The sequence below is a fragment of the Callospermophilus lateralis genome, chromosome 2, assembly GCF_048772815.1.
Source record: "Callospermophilus lateralis isolate mCalLat2 chromosome 2, mCalLat2.hap1, whole genome shotgun sequence".
Classification (NCBI taxonomy): Eukaryota; Metazoa; Chordata; class Mammalia; order Rodentia; family Sciuridae; genus Callospermophilus; species Callospermophilus lateralis.
The window spans coordinates 135,846,850-135,861,201 of NC_135306.1; the positions used below are offsets into that span (position 1 = coordinate 135,846,850).

The window sequence follows — 14,352 nt, forward strand, 5'->3', positions numbered from 1 at the left end:
TGAAAATGTATTTTGATAGATTAAGGATATGAAAAATAACAACACCCAAGGAAAAAAGAGGACAATGGATCCTGAAGAGAGGAGTAAAATACTGAGCCTGGGCTCTGGACTTTCACCCTTTCCCAATGAGCATGGGTCCTGGAGGGAGAGAGCAGTCAGTGAGCTCTGAATAACAATGAGTTGCAGAGCAAAATATTAAATAGTGAGCTCTAGGCTCTAAATTTTCATCCCATCCTGGTAACAATGGGTTTCAGACTTTTATAAGTGTTTTCCTGACTGCCCAAACTGAGAGGTTCTGTTTTAAGTTTCCAATGATTAAGTCACCCTCATTGTAATCTATAAAACATAGACTCCTCTTGTTCCCAGTGTCCATTTTCCACCCTCAAAATGTGCACCTCCAATGCCTGACTGATTGACTACACAAAATAATAAACAGAATCACTTCCCATGATGTCTGCTTCCATTTAAGTTATTTTTGCTTACAATTTAAAAATGCAGTATGAGTTGGTAAAATAAGGGTTTAATTTATTACTAAGACATACAATTCAACTGTACATACAACATAACTTCTCTTAGGTTAAAAATACCCAGTTCTTAGTTTGAAGATAGGAAGAAAAATAAAAGTATAGGAGATAGCTGAAGAATGAACATTTTTTTTGTTTCTTTTTATTTTATATTCTAATTTGTTACATATGACAGCAGAATGCATTATAATATTAAACATATGGAGCAAAAGTTTTCATATCTGGTTGTAAACAAAGTATATTCACACCATTCATGTCTTCATACATGTAGTTAGCGTAAGGATGTCCAACTCTTTCCACCATTTTTTATATCTGCATGACCCCTCCCTTCCCCCGCTACACATTTGTTCTATCCAGAGTTCCTCTAATTCTTCCATGCTCCCCCACTCCCAGCTCCACTATGAATCAGCCTCCTTATATCAAAGAAAACATTTGTCATTTTTTTGATTGGCTTATTTCACTTATTCTCCAACTCCATCCATTTACCTGGAAATGCCATAATTTTATTCTCTTTTATTGCTGAGTAATATTCCATTGTGTATATATACCACATTTTTTTCCATTCATTTACTGAAGTGCATCTAGGTTGGTTCTACAGTTTAGCTATTGTAAATTAAAAAAATAGAAAACAGGTAAGAAAATGTATTGAATATTAATTATATATTTTATAATAACTAGAAGGAATTTGAATGTTGCCAACACACAGAAATACTTATATTTGACAAGATTTATATTACACATCATATGCGTATCTCAAATTGCAATACTCTACCCATAAAAATGTAGAAATATTATGTCAGTTAAAAAAGGAATTTGGAAAAGAAAGAATTTTTGAGATATAAAAAACCTCAAATGTTCTGTTACTTTTTCCCACCCTTCTAATTCAATGTTTTTTTCTGACTCTTGAAGACATTCCCACCTTGGAATCCTCACCCACCATGCCTTAACCATCTTTTAAATCTATCTTCAAATTCTTACTCTGATTTAAATTTATTTTTGTTATATGTATTCCCTTAGCTTTCCCCTATTTTTATAAGAAAAAACCTAATCCCTACATTTGCATATCTAATGCCTTGTTTCCTGATAAGACTTGACTATAGATTTAATGAGGTAGACTTGCTTCTCAGTACCAAGAAATCTGCAACAAATAAGCAATAAAAAATTTAGCTAATACATTTAAAATAATTATTTACAATTTTTAGAACATATTTATAAATTGACAATCAGAGTGTAAAATCATAGTAGCAATGATCACAAGTTAAAGTATCATTTTTATATATATATATATGTATATATACATATATATATATATATATATATAGAGAGAGAGAGAGAGGGGGGGGGGGGAATGTGATTTCAGGGAAAATCATATAAATCTTAGACCACAAGCATTTTATTCCCACTCAAAGTATTATACAGAAATTATAAAAGGGCATCATTTTCTGGACTAGGCTTGTGTACTAAGGCCCCAGGGACCAGGATAAAAGTGAAAATGGAGGGACTAGGTAAGTAGCTAAGTGCTGGAAGGTGTCACTCCCTGGATTCACTCTCCAACAAAGCAAATCAAAAACAAAATGGAGCCATATCTCATGAAGGTGAGATTAAACTGCCTAATCTGATTTTGGTAGAAATAAGATTTAAAGGAACTGGGCTTCATGACATAAGCCTGTAATCCAGTGCCTCTGGAGGCTCAGGCAGAAGGACTACAAGTTCAAGGGCACTTTCAGCAATTTAGTGAGGCCCTAGCAACCTCGTCAGACCCTGTCTCAAAATAAATACTACAAAGAATAAGGATGTGGCTCAGTGATTAAGTATCACTATGTTCAATCCTTGGTCCTATCTATCCTTCTTAAAAAGATTATGAGAAAAAGGCCAAATTTCCTACACAGGCCAATTTCATGGAATAATAATGAAACTTCCTCTGTCTTAATTCTTACACATAAACATGTAATCTGAATGTAATTGAATATTAAACAATAGTTTTTCTATCACTCTATCTCTCTGTCCCCATCTTACAAGGTAAATAAATTGAAATAAATCCATATGCTTTTTGTTTCTGCTTTTTTTGGCCTTTTTCTATCCAAAATACCAAACTCCTCTGCTCAAACCTTTGGAATACTTACTCTATGTTTTATGGAATGAAATATTAGGTTACTAAATGAAATTGCTGTAATTTTGGCTTTTAACATTAGTTTGCAATTTATGTAGGACTTCTACTAATTGCTTGTTCTCTCCAATTGTTGACTAAATATTATTCACTGTATTTTTTATTAATTAAAGGGCTAGGCAAAATACTCAGGACCTTTTGCATATAGGACCATTGCTCTATTACTGAGCTACATCTTCAGCTTTTTAAGTATTATTATTAACCTATGTTAAGATTCATTAGTTTACAACTTTTCAACAGCAGATCTAGATACCATTCTTTGTTGAGGGAGCTGTCCAATAATTTTTGGCATGTTCACCATAATCTCTGATTTCTACTCATTAGATACCAGTGAAAAACACTGTAGTATATCAAACACAAATAGTTCAGACATCTACAAATGTTCCCTAGAAAAAGACATATTATTCCACTTAAAATAGTTCTACTGTGTATTGAGAAAAAATATAAACATGAGACATTTATAAGGTTTTAAAAAAGTTTAGTCATGTGACCTGGTTCTTCAAATCTAGATGAACAGATAAGGCGGTAACACATAGTCAGTAGATGTGCTTACAATATAAAATCATCAGTACAAGCTTTGCTTACATGAAATAAGCATACATAATTGTTAAAGGAAAATAATAAACCTTATTTACTTACTACTTAGCAACACATTTTCTAGGAAAAAACAATTTGTTGATTCATAGTATGTAGAATTACAATAAGTATTGAAGAAAGGTATGTTGGAGAAAGTAATGGCCTCTAGAGTTTGTTTTACTTGACTTTCCAAGGATGTCAGTAAAGATGTGTCAGAAATTATGTTAGATTGCTCTGAATTTCTACTGAAACAGTGCTTCCTTCACTCCATAGAGTAATCTTCCCTGGCTGGGCAAGGTAAGTCACACTTGTAATCCCATCAACCTAGGAGGCTGAGACAGGAGGGTCACATGTGTGAGGCCAGCATAAGCAATTTAGGGAGAAAATATCATAAAATACAAAATATTAAAGACTGGGGATGTAGCTCAGAGGTAACTATACTGAGTTCATTCCCCAGTACCATAAAACAAGTAAAAACTTCATTGAAGTACTGAACTATTCCAGGTCTCTAAAAACAAAGTGGATCTTCAAAGAACAGGCCTATAAAAACAACAAGAATTCTTCGTTAAAATCCTCTTCTAACCCTCTGCCAACTGCCTCCTTTCAATTTTTTTTTTTTTTTTTTTGGTACTAGTGATTATACCCAGGGACAGTTTACCCCTGAGCTACATCCCCAGATGTTTTTATTTTTCTTTCTGAAATAGGGTATCACTAAATTGCTGAGGACCTCTCTAATTTGCCAAGGCTGTTCTCAAAATCTGTGATCCTCCTGTCTCAGCCTTGAGTCAATAGGATTAGAGGAATGCACCACTGGAAGTAGATATTTTTTTCTTAATAGAATTATAGTAATGTAAAGTTACTTATAAGGGTTTCTCAAATACCTTTAGAAATGGATTAGAAATGCAGGAAGAAGGTGAAGAATATCCAGGTGGATGGGGGTAAGGGAACACATGAGTGAACAATTGATCTTTCTTCAAGATTAAATTGAAGGAACTGGGAGCAGTGGTGTGTGCCTGTAATCCCAAATGCTAAGAAGGCTGAAGCAGGAGAATTGCAATTTCAAAGTCAGCCCAAGCAACTTAGCATGACTCTGTATAAAAATAAAAAAAAAAAGAAAAAGAAAAAAGGCTGGGAATGTAGATCAGTGGTCAACTGCCTTTGGGTTCAATTCCTGGTACAAAAAAATTATGATAATAATAATTGAAGAAAATAATTATCATTGATCTCTTTTTCATATTACATTTCCCTCCAGTTCCACTTCTCTCTAATTTTCATTCTCTTTATCAAAATTTATCAAATAAAGAAATGCTGAAATTAAACTCCCAACTTAAACCAAAGACATCCTTGTAAATTTCTGAGTTCTCAATTGAAAGATTTTGAGATCTCAAATATTATATGCATTAGTTGACTGGCCTCAACCTACTTTTTCCCCGTCAAGCTTTACAAGGAATGATCAGAAAACTTGAAAATGGAAAGCAAATCTCATACATTAAAGGAATTTGACATTTACATGTGTTCTCAAATTTTACTTTGTTCACTATAGTCGTATATAGTTAAATGCTTTTTTTAATGTATATACTGTTAACTAAAATAAATACATGTTCACTGATTTGAACTTGTCTTCAACAGCCCAATCAAAATAGAGCCACTTATACAAATATTCCTCACCACTAAAGAAAAACCAAATAGTTTATTTGACCTTTTGAGAAACTCCAGAGAATGGCCAATCACCAAAACAGGCCAGTTTTCACCAACACAGTAAGAGAATGTTCTGCATGTTAATCCTTATAAGGAAAGTAAGATGCTATTAACCATTCTGTTTTGTCTTATGCCCTTCCCCAGCTTCTGTTCAAACTACCTTATAAAAATCAATTTCTCTGTCAAAACTGGTATAATGCCTGTCTATTTCTGTGTTTTCTTTTTGTGTATCTCTATTTGTAATTTTTATTTATTTTTTTATTTCTATATGACAATGGACTACATTACAATTCTTTTTTCACATATAGAGCACAATTTTTCATATCTCTGGTTGTATACAAAGTATATTCAGACCAATTTGTGTCTTCACGCATGTACTTTGGATAAAAATGTCCATCACATTCCACCATCATTTTTAATTCCATGCCCCCTCCTTCACTTTCTACCCATCTTCCATATCTATACTTCCTCTATTCCTCTTATGCTCCCCCTCCCTACCCCACTATTAATCAGTCTCCCTGTATTAGAGAAAACATTTGGCATTTGGTTTTTTGAGATTGGCTGACTTCACTTACTATTATCTTTTCTAACTCCATCCATTTATCTGCAAATGCCATGATTTTTTTTATTGCTGAGTAATATTCCATTGTCTATATATGCCACATTTTTTTATCATTTCATCTACTGAAGAGCATCTGGGTTGGATCCACAGTTTAGCTATTTGGAATTGTGCTGCTATAAATATCAATGTGGCTGTGTCCCTGGAGTATGCTGTTTTTAAGTCATTTGGGTATAGACCAAGGAGTGGGATAGCTGGTTCAAATAGTGGTTCCATTCCCAGTTTTCCAAGAAATCTCTATACTGCTTTCCGTATTGCCTGCACCAATATAGAGGCCCACCTGCAGTGTATGAGTGTACATTTTCCCCCACATCCTCTCCAGAATTTATTGTTGTTTGTCTTCATAATAGCTATCATTCTGACTAGAGTGAGATGAACTGTTAGCATAGTTGTGATTTACATTTCTCTAATTGCTAGAGGTGATGAAAATTTTTTTCATATATTTGTTAATTGATTGTATAGCATCTTCTGAGAAGTGTCTGTTCAGGTCCTTGGCCCATTTATTAATAGGGTTATTTGTTTTTTTCATGCTTAGCTTTTAGAGTTCTTTATACACCCTAAAGATTAGTACTCTATCTGATGTGTAAGGGGTAAAAGTTTGTTCCCCCAAGATGTAAGCTCTCTACTAACCTCAAAGATTATTTTTTTTTGCTGAGTTGAAACTTTTTAGTTTGAGTCCATCCCATTTATTGATTCTTGATTTTAACTCTTGTGCCAAAGGAGCCTTATTAAGAAAGTTGGGACCTAATCCCACGTGATGGAGCTTAGTGCCTACTTTTTATTTTATTAGAGACAGTGTCTCTGGGTTTTTTTTTTAAATTGATTTTTGAAAAAAAAAATAACACCAGAATGCATTACAATTGTTATTACGCATATACAGGAGAATTTTTCATATCTCTGGTTGTATATAAAGTATGTTGACACCAATTCGTGCCTTCATACATGCACTTTGGATAATGATGCCTCTGGTTTTATTCCTGGGTACTTGATCCATTTTGAGTTGAGTTTTGTGAATGGTGAGAGATAGGGGTTTAATTTCATTTTGTTGCATATGGATTTCCAGGTTTCCCCAGCACCATTTGTTGAAGAGGCTATCTTTTCTCCAATGTATGTTTTTGGCACCTTTGTCTAATATAAGATAATTGTAGTTTTGTGGATTAGTCTCTGTGTCCTCTATAATGTAACATTGGTCTACCAGTCTGTTTTGGTGCCAATACCAAGCTTTTTTTGTTACTATTGCTCTGAAATATAGTTTAAGGTCTGGTATAGTGATGCCACCAGCCTCACTCTTCCTGCTAAGGATTGCTTTAGCTATTCTGGGTTTCTTATTATTCCAGATGAATTTCATAATTGCATTTTCTATTGTTATGAGGAGTGTCATTGGGATTTTGATGGAAATTTTATTAAATCTGTATAGTGCTTTTGGTAGTATGATCATTTTGATAATGTCTATTCAAGAGCAAGGTAGATCTTTCCATCTTCTAAGGTTTTCTTTGATTTCTTTTTTTAGGGGTCTGTAATTTTCATTATAAAGATCTTTCACCTCTTTCATTAAGTTGATTCCCAAGTATTTTATATTCAGATGAGATGATATTCATGTGTTGCAAATAAAATTCTATCAATGAATCAAAAAAATTAATTAAATACAAAAGTATTTATTTCAGAAATTATATGTAAAAAAGAGAAATACAAAATGAAACAAAAGTAGTTCTCAAATTAGACAATCCCCAGAAATAAGATAAATTCAGGGAACCCCAGCCCAGGATTTGATCTAACAGCATCTATAGAATATGGAAGTGAGGTCTAGAGACAACTCAAATGGATAATGGGTTACATAGCCTTCTGTGATTAATGGAAGCCCAGATACTGTGGTTACACTCCATAATAACTTAGTCTGAGAGTCTTTTTTTTTAATCCTGAAATTTGAACCATTCTCAAGCAAAATGTATTACCAGCATGCACCACAGCCCCAGTGTTGGTATGTTAGCCTTAGTTTGGAAGCTCAGACCAAATAAATATCCTCCCATGAATTTTACCTAACTGGCATATCCAGATATATAAGAAGAGAGAGAGAGAGAGAGAGAGAGAGAGAAATATGAAGAAATTGGATCCCAGTTACACAAACAACCAGTAGTTTATATGGAAGCCAAAACAACATTTTCTGATTTGAAAGTAGTACAGTTTCCCTCATATAATGACATTGACACATAATCCCGAATCATTGGTCACTAGCAATGAATCAAAGTGAACCTGAATCAAAGCAAAGCATTGGGAAGATGTCCCCTCCAAGTTCACAGTATCCTCAGTAATAGTTGGGGCAACAAACTGGATACTGCTGGTAACATTGAGGGCTCAGGGCAAGCACACCATTCATGCTTCTATCATTCCTTTGTTTAATTTTGCTACATACTCTTTTCTTTTACATACTGTTTGCCAACTCAGTATCTTGACTATCTGTTTTTCAGTGTATCCTTCATATTATGACTTTCTCCACATTGTATCATCAATGATGTTCTTCCATTCATAACTCATTCTTTCACCATTTCATCTGCTTTGTTAGAACCCAATGCATACATTGTGTACAACCAGAGAAATGAAAATTGTACTGCATTTGTGTACATGAATTGAAATGCATTGCTGTCATGGATAATTAATTAGAACAAATTTTTTAAAAAAGAACTCAAAACATGTTATGTTCTCCACATCAATTTTTATTCTTATTTCTATGAAAAAGTATAATTTTGCCAAAAAAGCAAATGAATATACAACAAGGAGAGTCTTTAATCATTAATGTAACTGGCAAGGAAATACTCACCACATCACCAAGGATGAAAAGCAGAGTTCACTTACTCTTGAACTATACTCACTCCTGGTTTCAACTCAAAGGACCTTCACATCCCTGATTAAAGATTACCTTACTTTCAGCTGGGTACAGTGGGCCACACCTGTAATCCCAGCTATTGCAGAAGCAAAGGCAAGAGGATCAAAAGTTCAAAGCCTGCATCAGCAAAGTAGTAAGACCTCAGAAACTTAGTAAGATCCTGTCCCCAAATAAAAAAGAACAGGGGCTGTGGTCCAGTGTTTAAGAGTTCCTGGGTTCAATCTCTGGAATAAAAACAAAAACAACAAAAAAAAAGATTACCTTATTCCACTGAACATAAACTCTTGTGTATTTATTTTTTGTGCCTTTCATTTATTTTGTTTTCTAAATAAATAAAATTCCTGTCATTGTATATCCTGAATACCCAGAAACATCTTGCAGCTTCATGTGCCACAAGGATAAGTTTGAACCAATAGGTTGGAAAACACCATGATCTGGAAAACACCAAGCCATTTCAAGGCAATGCCCTTGTGTTTTTTATCTTTCCTACTGGATGGCACATGACAACAAATCTCACTTTTTTTTTTTTTTTTTTGCATGCACAGATAAAAGTCCAGTTGTTGAAAATCTTCTGTTTGATTATCTCCTGTATTTAGGGAAACAGGTGAGAAGAAAACACTGTCCTATTCTTTAAAAATTTGCCCCTGTGTTAAGGCAGATTGGTCTGTGCCCTAACAGATCCCATAAAAGGCTTTACTTTACACTGAGTATCTGTGAGAAAAAAAAAACCTAGGTCACATGCTCACATCTGTAATCCCAGTGACTTGGGAGACTGGTAGTTCAGGAAGATGGAGCAGGTGAGTTCTCTCTGGAAGGCTTGCAAGAAGTCTGAGACCATTTTTTTCTCTTTTAAATTTTTTTTTTCAATTTTTTAAGGGACAAAAATCAGAACAATTTTGTTTTGTTACCCAGAAAAGATAAAGAACTAAGAAAAATGATATAATTTATGATATAACAATAATCCTATGTCTAAAGAAGAATAGACTTTATGTTGAATATAATGCATACAGAAAACTGAGGCACAGAGAAGTTTCAAAATCTGTACAAAACACTATTGCTTGCCTAGTCATCAGCATCCCCATCCTATTTTTTTCTCATGTATAAAATTGAACCTTATAATCCCTATTTCTCTTTCTTTCCTGTGGGGAGATACTCCAAATGCATGCACCCTTAAGTCCTGATGCACCATGGGGATCTGACAGATCACTATAATCTGGTGGGATAGTTCCTGATAGGCTTCTCCCTGGATCAGATAACAAGTCAGGGCCCTAGGAGTAGGCAGCACCCAGAGGGGTCAAGCCACACTCATCTGTTCCTTTGTAATTCTCCCCCTTGCTTTGTTTGAATGTCTTCTTAATAACAGGGTTCAGCAGGTGCTTTTCTATTTCTTTTCACAGATCCCTAGGGTCAGAAAAGCCATAATAGGACCCAAAGAAAAAGGCATTTCTCTGTCTCTGTGATTATTTCATGCAGCCCAGTTCACCTGGAGTGACCTTGAGTGCTTAGTCATGAAACTTGACACTTTCCATCTTGGTTCAAGGCAGAATGAGTCCCACAAAGACAAGTGTGAGGAGAGGGGCTGTTCTGCCATCAAGGAAGTGGTGACCCAAAATATCCCATCAGCAATCACAAGCCCATCCAGGGAGTGGGATTCAAGGCATGTACGTCAGGCACTGGAGATCCAGAAATTTGCTGTAAAGGAGATGGGGCCTGTAGATAAGCTCATGGATAGCTGCTTCAGCAAAGCTGCCTACAAAAAAAGACCATGCAATATCTAAAATTTGTATTCATGTTCAATTGTCTAGAAAACACAAAGAGGATGAAAATTCACCAAACAACAATTATAATTTGGTAGCCTACATCCCAGTTGTCTCTATCAAAAACCTACAGACAATGTAGATAAGAAATAACTGCTGATTGTCAAATGAAATTATAAAACTGCCTTTTTAAAAAAAAGATCCTCAGTTTCATGGAGATGTGACATTTCTCTAAATAGCTTTAAGCATGTGTTTTTAACCCAATTTACATTTTTATAGTGTGGATTCTGAATACTCTTAACATCAATCATAATGTTCACTACAGTAATTGGCAGAGAAAAGGGCATGTGAGGGTTAAGAACTTAGCTTGGTGTTAAGAGTCTTGTCCAACATGGCAGATGCCCTGGGTTTGCTTCCCGGAACCATAAAAAAATAAAGAATATAAATAGAAAAATAAAGGAATGGCCCTGTCATTGAATTTTTATCTTAGTTATTTTATTTAAATATCACATTTTATTAATTTTATTATTATTAGTAGTAGTAGTAGTAGTAGTAGTAGTAGTAGTAGTAGTACTATTTCAACCAGGATACACAACAACAAAACAATTTCTAAATACCTGAGGTATAATGATTAAAATTAACATTGCAAAACTGGATCAGATTTCAGCCAAAATACCCTGAAAAAGTATAAAAATCTGTTTTGATGAACTCCTATCCTTATTGTCTATATGCCTATAACAAAAAAAAATACACAAAAATAAAACTAACAGGTACACCTAACAAATCCTTAAAACTAGTAACAAATACCCTTCACATGAGAAAAACATGTATTTATCTTAGTTGATGCTAAAAACAAAACAAAACAAACAAACAAAAAAAAAACAGTGCTTTCTTCCAGAATGTGTTTTGTCAGACTTCCTGAACAGGAACCCCATAGCTCAGAAAGTAAGTATTAATACATGAGATGACATCAAATTAAAAACTTTCTGCACAATAAGGAAACAACAGACTGAAAAGAAACTTCTGAGCAGGAGAAAATTTTGTCAACATCACTTCTGAGAGATTAATATCTCCCAGAACAGAAAGAACATTAAAAACTAAGCACTATAAAAACAAATGACCCAATTGAAAAATAGGCATATGAAACAAAAGACAGTTCTCAAAAGAAGTACAAATGGCTGACAATTATTTAAAATATTCCCAGTGTATACAGTGTATATTATACCTGTAATCCCAGACTGGAGAATCTGATGCAAGAGGATTACAAATTCAAAACCAGCTTCAGCACCTTAGTATGCCCTAGCAACTTGGTGAGTCCCTGTCTCAAAATAAAAATCAAAAAGATCTGGGGATGTGGCTAAGTGGTAAAACACCTCTTGGCTCAATCTCTAGTACTCTCCCACCCTTCACACACACACACAAAAAAAAAAAAAAAAAAAAAATTACACTGTGAGTCTCACTCCAACAAGAATGACAATGATCAAGAATACAAAAAAAAGAAAGAAAGAAAGAAAGAAATTCTGTTAGGGATGTGAGAAAAAGGAAATATTATACATTTTGGTGAGGATTTCAATTGGTTTCTTTAATATACAGGAATAACAATGAAATACATAAATCATTAAAATAAATTAATTATCAAATTAATCATCAAATTACATTCCAAGGGATGTACAAAGTTAAGAAAATAGCAGTCTAATCATTTCTAAGAAAGGAAATTACATCACTTCACAGAAAACAAGTTCATTTTGCTGATAATTAAAATTCACATATTGGCTTGCTTTGATATAGAAAAGTAGCTGAAACTGCTCTTCTGTATACTCACTAAAGAAATGTCTGTAGGCTCACCAATACTTCCTGCAGAAGTATAATATGAAGCCTATGAAGTGATCAGGCCCCCCCCCTCTAGTATTGGCAGACTTCAGAAATATTCCAGCCAGTCCCAAAGGGCACTGAGTTGTAGAGAAGAATGAGTTGTGCTCTTGAAGTTTTTTTTTTTATTCCCCCTAAAACAACTACCAATTCCTCCAAGAAATTGCATTTCTTTGAACTTAGACTAGATGCTTGATGGCTTATCCATTAGGATTGTCCAAAATAGAGTTTGATTTAACATCTTGGTTACGCTCCATAAACAGGTGCTGACCTTAGCATTCTCTAACCAACAGCCACTGATTTTACAACAATTGCACCTTCAAATGTAAATTTTAAATGTAATTTTTTGAAATAATTTTATTTTTTGTTTATGACATGATAGAACAGAAATGTCTCCAACTTATGCTTTTAGCAAGCATTTTAGAAAATTTGGACATATTTTACTTTAATTTTGTCCTGTCCTGTAGAAAAGAGATGCAGTTATTGATTCTTAAAAAATTTAATCCAAGAATATCTTGATCTCTCTCTACACTGGACATTTCTCTAGCCCTTACATTACAGATCATGCTTCCCAAGGCCTCCAGAAAGGGCAGGAACTCAGTTTGTCAGTGTCTGACCCATCTTATGAGTACTTGGGAGAAGGACCAGGATTATTTCTAACTCAGGGAACTTAGTGGAGCAATTTAATTTATAATTTACATCATAATTATTTATTTTTGCTTTCAGATATTGTCTAAGTTGCTCAGGCTGCCCTTGAATTCCACACTCTCCTGGCTTAGTCTCCCAAGTGGTAGAATTACAGATGTGCACCACTGTGAGAACTGTGATTTTCTTATTATTACAAAAATTAAAGAACAATGAAAAATGTGAAATTGTTTCCCTACTTAGTTGCTGAGAGCCATTACCCAAGTAGGTATGACAATTTCCAAATTCCAATGAGGAATTTTGCACGGAGACAGCGAGGTGAAATGCAGCAGCTGGTTAACCTCAAAGAAATCTAGATACGTTATTAGGAAAAGGACCTTATGAGGGTCAGCGGCAACAAATTGAATATGATCCTGCTATATATGCACAAATTGCTGCAGACGCAGTTAGGGCATGGAAGATTTTACATGGACATGGAGATTTACAAGGTCAGCTATCTAAGGTAATACAGAGAGCTAATGAACCTTACGCTGACTTTGTAGATAGGCTAATTCAAACGACTGCCAAAATTTTGGGGGATACAGAACAAGCAATGCCATTAATAAAACAACTGGCTTATGACCAAGCAAATCGTTGCTGCAGAGAGGTTATTAGACCATGGAGACATGAAGATTTAAACACATATATTAAATTATGTAGAGATATTAATGAACAAGGGCAAGTCTTGGCAGCTGCAGTACAACAGGCTTTAGATGCCAGGCCAAAAACATGCTATGATTGTGAACAAACAGGACATTTTAAAAGGAGTTGCCCCATAGGAGGAGGGTTTAACAAAACTAGGTATCAAAGAAATAGAATACCGGGTATTTGCCCACGATGCTGTAGAGGGAGACATTGGACTAATGAATGCCGTTCTCAAACCACCATAGAGGTTACTCCCTTATCAAAAAATGGACAAGGACCAGGTATTTACCCATGATATCATGGAGAAAGGCATCAGGCTCCATTGCCAAAAAAATGGACAGGGGGGCCCAATACTTCGGGGCCCACAACCACAAATATACGGGGCAGTGGAGGAACCCAGCAACACCATCAGGGTAGTGCCCAGGACACATTGTCCATTAAATCCCTCATCAGACAAACCCGAGGGAGCGCAGGGTTGGACATCTGCACCTCTGCCAGAGCAGTACTAACCCAAGAGATGGGAGTTCAAATCATTCCCACAGGAGTAAAAGGACCTCTTCCCCAAGGAACGGTAGGCTTATTATTGGGACGTAGTTCATCTACATTAAAAGGACTTATGATAAGTCCTGGGGTAATTGATCCCGATTATGTAGGTGAAATAAAAATTATAGCTAGTGCTCCAAGAGGTATATCAGTAATTTCACCTGGAGATAGAATAGCACAGTTGTTAATAATACCCAGCCTACATAATAAATTTCCTAGTCATAGTGTAGAAAGAGGTTCCAGGAGATTAGGCTCCACAGGTGTAGATTGGGCTATGTTGTCTTTAAATTTAGATTCTCACCCAATGCTAAAACTAAATATTCAAGGACATGAGTTTAATGGGCTACTGGACACAGGTGCTGACCTTAGCATCATATCTCGTCACAAAT

At 35.0% G+C, this 14,352-nt stretch overlaps 1 protein-coding gene across 1 annotated transcript in view; it reads right to left on the bottom strand.

The window, feature by feature from the left end:
* LOC143641391 (putative N-acetylated-alpha-linked acidic dipeptidase) overlaps positions 1-14,352 on the bottom strand; it is a 306,658-nt gene that overhangs the window by 262,281 nt on the left and 30,025 nt on the right. The gene's annotated exons all lie outside the window — the stretch shown is intronic.